Source organism: Balaenoptera musculus, chromosome 20, assembly GCF_009873245.2.
Source record: "Balaenoptera musculus isolate JJ_BM4_2016_0621 chromosome 20, mBalMus1.pri.v3, whole genome shotgun sequence".
In the NCBI taxonomy this organism is placed as follows: Eukaryota; Metazoa; Chordata; class Mammalia; order Artiodactyla; family Balaenopteridae; genus Balaenoptera; species Balaenoptera musculus.
The window spans coordinates 33040922-33047503 of record NC_045804.1 but is presented as its reverse complement, the minus strand read 5'-3'; the positions used below and the strand labels follow the sequence as shown (position 1 = coordinate 33047503).

Sequence of the window (6582 nt, the reverse complement as noted above, 5' to 3'; positions counted from 1 at the left end):
GCATTATTTATTATTATTATTATATGAGCACTGTTCTAAGCCCTTTACATGCATTCTCATTTCATCCTGACATCAGCACTAAGAGGTAATTATCCCCGTTTCAGAGATAAGGAAACCAACACACAGAGAGATTAGGTAACTTGCCTATGGTTATACAAGTGGTAAAAGGCAGAAGTAGGATACAACCAGACAGTGTTAAAAAGTTTGTGCATCTAACCATTATGCTCTAGTATGTATTTGCATACACACACAACACACACACACACATACACACACACAACGTTTGCTATTTTACCAAATTGGGATCATAGTATCCATATTGATTATTTTCACGAAAATACATCATAATTTAAAATTGAGCAAAGGATTTGAATAGACATTTCCTAAAAGAATATCCAATAAGCACATGAAAAGATGCCCAATGTCATTGGTCATTAGAGAAATGCAAATCAAAATCACGAGATACCACTTCACCCCCACTAGGATGGCTATAATTTTTTTTTTAATGGAAAATAACAAGTGTTGGCAAGGATGTGGAGAAATTGGACCACTTGTATATTGCTGATGGGAATGTAAAATGGTGCAGCCACTGTGGAAAATAATTTGGCAGTTCCTCAAAAAAGTTAAACATTAGATTTACCGTATGACCCAGCAATTCCACTTCCAGTATATACCCAAAAGAATTGCAAAGAGGTACTAAAACAAATGCATGTACATACATGATCATAGCAGCACTATTCACATAATTTAGATGGAATATTCAGTTGGTGTCCTCAGAAAAGTTTTGCATCAGAAAAAGCTGGACAAGATTAGCCCGAGAATAAATGCTGCTTTGGTACACCTGACGAAGCTTAAAAACAAACCTAAAAGAATCAAGCTGTGTCTAAGTAACTTAATCATATCTCAGAACAAAGGTCAAGAAAATTTATAGGAATAGAAAAATGGGTAGTGGACTTCCCTGGTGGCACAGTGGTTAAGGATCCACCTGCCAATGCAGGGGACTAAGTTTCGATCCCTGGTCCGGGAAGATCCCACATGCCGTGGAGCAACTAAGCCCGTGCGCCACAACTACTGAGCCTGCGCTCTAGAGCCTGCAAGCCACGACTACTGAGCCCACGTGCCACAACTACTGAAGCCCACGCGCCTAGAGCTCGTGCTCCTCAACAAGAGAAGCTACTGCAGTGAGAAGTCCGCACATGGCAACAAAGAGTAGCCCCTGCTCTCCTCAACTAGAGAAAGCCTGCACACAGCAATGAAGACCCAATGCAGCCATAAATAAATAAATAAATAAGAAAAAGAAAAATAGGTAGTAATTTTTCATTACATTCTTCGTATTATGATTGATGTAGCATGGAGACTGGATTTTTAAAAGTCTTTTGCTACAGAGTGTTGAATTTTATTCTGTCAGACAGTTAAATTTTTGATGGGTCACCTTGGCCTTGTTGAAGCTTGGTTTGGGTCTTTGCTAAGGTGGGTCTATTTTGGTTTTGCCCTTAATCCTACAGCATGGTGCTTACTCCTGGGGCATGGTCCTTATTCCTAAAACACAGTCTTCCTGGGGTCCTGTGTTTCTCCACTCTGGCTGGGTCAGAACTCCAATACTGGGTTGCCCCAGTATCCTGAAGTCTCTGAAATCTCTGTTTAACTCTCAGCCCCTCAGCAGCTATTTTCTACCAGACCTTGTGAACGATCACCCCGGGCATAGGCAGCTTAGCAGTTGTCTAGGTCCCTGAAGGGAACCCCTTTGCAGATTTCTGGGGTCTCTTTCTGCAGTTTTCTCCACTCCATACCCTGTGAGTTCCCACCACCTTAGCAGCTCTGAACTCTGGTCAGTTTCCTCCATGAGGCCCCTGCTTTTCTACCCAGTGCAACTGCTATTCTATGCTTGGGCTCCACCTAACCCTCTGAAACTTGGAAACCACCTTCCCTGCAAGAAAGCTGGGATGAATATGGGGTTTGCCTCTTGTGCTACCCTTCTCTCAGGGTAGCAGCTCAGCAATTGCCCAAAGCCTGAAATCACTTGTTTCATATATTTTGTTTGCTTTTATAGTTATTTATAAGGAGAAGTTAAGGCTGATCACAGCTACTGAGTCATGGCTGGAACTAGAAAATCCACAATATATTTTTATTCATTTATTTTTATTGAGGTAAAATTCACATAAAATTAACATAAACCACAGCAAGATCTTTTTTTGACCCACCTCCTAGAGTAACGGAAATAAAAACAAAAATAAACAAATGGGATTTAATTAAACGTAAAAGCTTTTGCACAACAAAGGAAACCATAAACAAGACAAAAAGACAACCTTCAGAATGGGAGAAAATATTTGCAAATGAAACAATAGACAAAGGATTAATCTCCAAAACATACAAGCAGCTCATGGAGCTCAATATCAAAAAAACAAACAAACCAGTTAAAAAATGGGCAGAAGATCTAAATAGACATTTCACCAAGGAAGACATACAGATGGCCAAGAGGCTCATGAAAAGATGTGCAACATCACTAATTATTAGAGAAATGCAAATCAAAATTACAATGAGGTATCAACTCACGCCAGTCAGAATGTCCATTATCAAAAAATCTAGAAACAATAAATGCTGGAAAGGGTGTGGTGAAAAGGGAACTCTCCTGCACTGTTGGTGGGAATGGAAAACAGTATGGAGGTTCCTTAAAAAAACTAAAAATAGAACTACCATATGACCCAGCAATCCCACTACTGGGCATATACCCTGAGAAAACCAAAAAGAGACATGTACCACAATGTTCACTGCAGCACTATTTACGATAGCCAGGACAAGGAACCAACTTAAATGTCCATCGACAGATGAATGGATAAAGAAGATGTGGCACATATATACAATGGAATATTACTCAGCCATAAAAAGAAACGAAATTGAGTTATTTGTAGTGAGGTGGATGGACCTAGAGTCTGTCATACAGAGTGAAGTAAGTCAGAAAGAGAAAAACAAATACCATATTCTAACGTATATATATGGAATCTAAAAAAAAAAAAAAAAGGGTACTGATGAACCTAGTTGCAGGGCAGGAATAAAGATGTAGACATAGAGAATGGACTTGAGGACACAGGGTGGGAGGGGGAAGCTGGGGCAAAGTGAGAGTAGCATTGACATATATACACTACCAAATGTAAAATAGTTAGCTAGTGAGAAGCAGCAGCATAGCACAGGGAGATCAGCTCGGTGCTTTGTGATGACCAGAGGGGTGGGTTAGGGAGGGTGGGAGGGAGGCTCAAGAGGGAGGGGATATGGGGACATGTGTATGCATATGGCTGATTCACTTTGTTGTGCAACAGAAACTAACACAGTATTGTGAAGCAATTATATTCCAATAAAGATCTATTAAAAAATTAATATTTTAAAGTGAACAATCCATTTTGACTCTAGTTTACAGCAGTAAGTTCAATGACTTACAGGAAATCAAAAAATTCTTTGAAAAACAAAACTTTCTAAGACTGAACCAAGAAGAAGTGAAAAATCTGAATCACCCAATATCTGTTAAAGAAATTGAATTTGTAATTTAAAACCTTCCCACAGGGCTTCCCTGGTGGCGCAGTGGTTGAGAATCTGCCTGCCAATGCAGGGGACACGGGTTCGAGCCCTGGTCTGGGAAGATCCCACATGCCGCAGAGCAACTAGGCCCTTGCGCCACAACTACTGAGCCTGCGCGTCTGGAGCCTGTGCTCCACAACAAGAGAGGCCACAATAGTGAGAGGCCCGCGCACCGCAATGAAGAGTGGCCCCCACTTGCCGCAACAAGAGAAAGCCCTCGCACAGAAACGAAGACCCAATGCAGCCATAAATAAATAAAAAATAAATAAATAAATAAAATAAAATAAAACCTTCCCACAAAGAAAACTCCAGGCCTATGTGGCTTAACTGGTGAATTCTATTAAAAAATTTAAAAAGAAAATTCCAATTTTATACAAATGTTTTCAGAGAACAAAGGAAGAACAAACAATTCCAAACCAGCATAACATAACCCTAATATCAAAATCTGACAAAGGGTGCTCGTTTTGGCAGCACATATACTAAAATTGGAATGATACGGAGCAGATCAGTATGGCTCCTGCACAAGGATGATACACAGATTCTTAAACTGTTCCATATTTTTCTCTCACTTCTTCCATTGGATGGAGGAAAAACAAGCCATGGCTCCCCACCCAGCCCTCCCCTCCTCTCCCTTCAACAGTTTCTCCATGGGAAAAGTCAACATGTATGAATAAAGACACCAATTGAATGGCAAAAAAAAAAAAATCTGACATAAGGCATTATAAGAAAAGAAAATTTCAAGCCCAAATCACTTATGAATATAGACATTAACATCCTAAACAAAATATTAGCATATTAAATCTGCCAATTCATGAAAAACAATACATCATGACTAAATGTGGTTTATCCCAGGAATGCAAGGCTAGTTTCATATGCAAAAACCAATCAATGTAATTCACAATGTTAATAGAATAGAGGAGAACAACCATCTGAACATTTCAATAGATTCAAGAAAAGCATATAACAAAATCAAACTGATTCATGATTTTTTTAAAAAGAGAAAGAAAACTCTCAGCAAACAAGGGATAACATGAAACTTGCTCAATCTAATAAAAAATATCTATGAAAATCTACAGCTAACATCATACCTAGTGGTGAAAGACTGAACACCTTCCCCTAAAATTCATAACACAAGGATTCTTACCACAACTCTTCAACATAGATTCAGGGATCTTAACCAATGTAACAAGGCAAGAAAAAGAAATAAAATATAGAAAAATAGATATTGAAGGATAAAACTACTTGCAGATAACATGATTTAATGCATGGAAAATTCAAAGGAATCTATAAAACCACTACTATAACTAATGGGAGGATTTGCATAATAAAAAGACAATGTAAAAAAATCAATTGCATTTCTATATATTAACAATGAATAATTGAAAAATAAAATTTTAAAAGAACTTTTACAAAAATACCAAAAAATGTTAAATACTTAGGGAAAATTTTAACAAAATAAGACTAAGACATGTACACTGAAAACTACATAACATTGCTGAGAGGAATTTTAAAGGTTTACAATGTCCATTGATTGGAAGACTCAATATTGTTAAGATATCAATTCTGCAGATTGATCTATAGATTCAATGCATTGACCTATAGATTCTAATCAGAACCTCAGCTGTTTTTTTTTTTTTGGTAGAAATCAACATGCTTATTTTAAAGTTTATATGGAAATTCAAGTGACCTAGAAGAATCAAACAATTCTGAAAAACAATAAAGTTGGAAGACTTATATTACCTGCTTTTAAGACGTTCTATGTTATTGACATAAGGATCAATGGCAACAGAATAGAGAGTATAGAAATAGGTCAATACACATATGGTACAGTTGAATTTTGACAAAGTTTCAAAGGTAATTTAATGGGGAAAAGATAATCTTTTCAACATGTAGTTCTGGAACAACTGGATATCCACATGGAAAATAATGACCATCGGTTCATACCTTACACTATACACAAAAACTAACTCAAATGGATTAGAGGCCTAAATGTGAAAGCTAAAACAATGAAGCTTCTTGAAAAAGCTTCTAAAACAGGAAATATCTTTATGACCTTGGGGTAAGCAAAAATTTCTTGAGACACAAAAGGCACTAACCATAAAAGAAACATAAATTGTACTTCATCAAAATTAAAAACTCCTGTTCTTCAGAATATAAAATTAAGAAAGTGGATAGACAGCCACAGACTAGAAGAAAATACTTGCAATACATATAGCTGACAAAGAACTCATATTCAAAATATATAAAAACTCCTACAAATTAAAAATAAAAGACAATGCAATAAAAAAGAACAAAAGACTTAAGAAAGTATTTCAAAAACTAGATATCTGAATATCCAATAATCATGTGAAAAGGTGCTCCACATCATTTGTCATCAGGAACATACAAATTAAAACCACGATGAGGGGCTTCCATGGTGGCACAGTGGTTAAGAATCCACCTGCCAATGCAGGGGACACGGGTTTGAGCCCTGGCCCGGGAAGATCCCACATGCCGTGGAGCAAATAAGCCTGTGCGTCACAACTACTGAGCCTGTGCTCTAGAGCCCATGAGCCACAACCACTGAGCCCAAGTGCCACAACTACTGAAGCCCGTGTACCTAGAGCCCGTGCTCTGCAGCAAAAGAAGTCACCGCAATGAGAAGCCCGCGCACCGCCACTAAGAGTAGCCCCCGCTCACTGCAACTAGAGAAAGCCCGTATGCAGCAATGAAGACCCAAAGCAGCCAAAAATAAATAAATAAATAAATTTATTAAAAAACCCACAATGAGATAGACCTTTACACACACTTAAATGGATAAAATTTAAAACACTGAAAATACCCAGTGCTGGCAAGGTTATGGAGCAACTGGAACTCTCATTTATTTCTGGTTGGAATATGAAATGGTACTACCACCTTGGACAACTGTTTGGTGCTTTTTAATAAAGTTAAACATACATTTATCATATAATACAGAGATTCAAGTTGGTCACACAGATTTGCACATAATGGCCAAAAACTGGAACAACCCAA

The 6582-nt window shown here is 37.8% G+C and overlaps 1 non-coding gene across 1 annotated transcript; it reads left to right on the top strand.

Moving 5' to 3' along the window:
- Positions 1-4025: 4025 nt before the first annotated feature.
- LOC118887625 lies at positions 4026-4132 on the top strand. Its single transcript, XR_005018100.1, has one exon. It is a non-coding gene; the product is annotated as a U6 spliceosomal RNA (small nuclear RNA).
- The last annotated feature ends 2450 nt before the right edge of the window (positions 4133-6582 follow it).